This window comes from Malania oleifera, chromosome 1 (genome assembly GCF_029873635.1).
Source record: "Malania oleifera isolate guangnan ecotype guangnan chromosome 1, ASM2987363v1, whole genome shotgun sequence".
Taxonomy (NCBI): domain Eukaryota; kingdom Viridiplantae; phylum Streptophyta; class Magnoliopsida; order Santalales; family Ximeniaceae; genus Malania; species Malania oleifera.
This window is the reverse complement of record NC_080417.1, coordinates 70,445,550-70,446,573: the sequence shown is the minus strand read 5'-3', so window position 1 is coordinate 70,446,573 and position 1,024 is coordinate 70,445,550. Positions and strand designations below refer to the sequence as shown.

Genomic DNA, 1,024 nt, shown 5'->3' with positions numbered 1-1,024 from the left:
GTTTGATTGTTCACCCACCAATAAGGAACGTGAGCTGGGTTTAGACTGTCAGGAGATAGGTTAGTTTTACCCTACTGATGACAGTGTTGTAATAGTAATTCAACCTAGTATGAGAGGAACCGTTGATTCGCACAATTAGTCATTGCGCTTGGTTGAAAAGCTAGTGGCGCGAAGCTACTGTGCATTGGATTATGACTGAACGCCTCTAAGTTGGAATCCAGGCTAGAAGCGATGCATATGCCCATTACCCATTTGTCAACCCTTAGTAGGGGCCTCATAGCCCCCAAAGGCATGTGTCGAAGGTCAAGACCTCGTGGCAGATGAGTCGTGTAGGCTTCCTTAAAGTAAAATTTCTATCGAACAGTGGGTAGAATCCTTTCCAGATGACTTAAATATGCGACAGGGTATTGTAAGTGGCAGAGTGGCCTTGCTGCCACGATCCACTGAGATTCAGCCCCATGTCGCTTTGATTCGTCCCTCCCCAATTCAAGCAAAATGGCCAGAGGTTTGAAACTTAAATGAGAGCACATAATGCTCAAGTGTACCAAGTATAAAAGAATGGTATCGAGAGTACATGTGTGGCGATGCGCTATTTGCTATGTGCAGCGTTGACATTCCTACATGGCCAAGGGGTGATATGCGTTGACATGTTGTGTGCATTGTTGATATTCAGATTGTCATCGTTAGGCATAGTGTATGGTGCACGGGGACACTAAACCACACGTGGCCTTTATGCATTTTTAAGATTCAAATTGCCATCGTTGGGCCATGCGGTGACATGCATTGACATGCTATGTGCAGAGTGTCGACATTCGAATTGCCATCGTTGTCCCATGCATTGACATGCGTTGACATGTCAATGTTGACATGTCTGTGTTGAAATGCGGTAACATAACAACGGCACCTATTGGATAAAGCACTAATTTTGTAAAATAGAGGTTGGATTCTTATCATTAATGCATGGCATAAACACATGGTCACCGTATAGCCCAGTGCGCACATACTACATACCGTTGCCTACTGT

General features: G+C 44.6%; 1 non-coding gene across 1 annotated transcript in view; it reads left to right on the top strand.

Annotated features, from left to right (window-relative positions):
* The window catches only part of LOC131147500 (28S ribosomal RNA), a 3,376-nt gene extending 2,901 nt beyond the window's left edge, over positions 1-475 (top strand). Inside the window, exon 1 of the ribosomal RNA XR_009134874.1 lies at positions 1-475. This exon is cut by the window's left edge and continues 2,901 nt beyond it. This is a non-coding gene — a ribosomal RNA (28S ribosomal RNA).
* Positions 476-1,024: the final 549 nt, after the last annotated feature.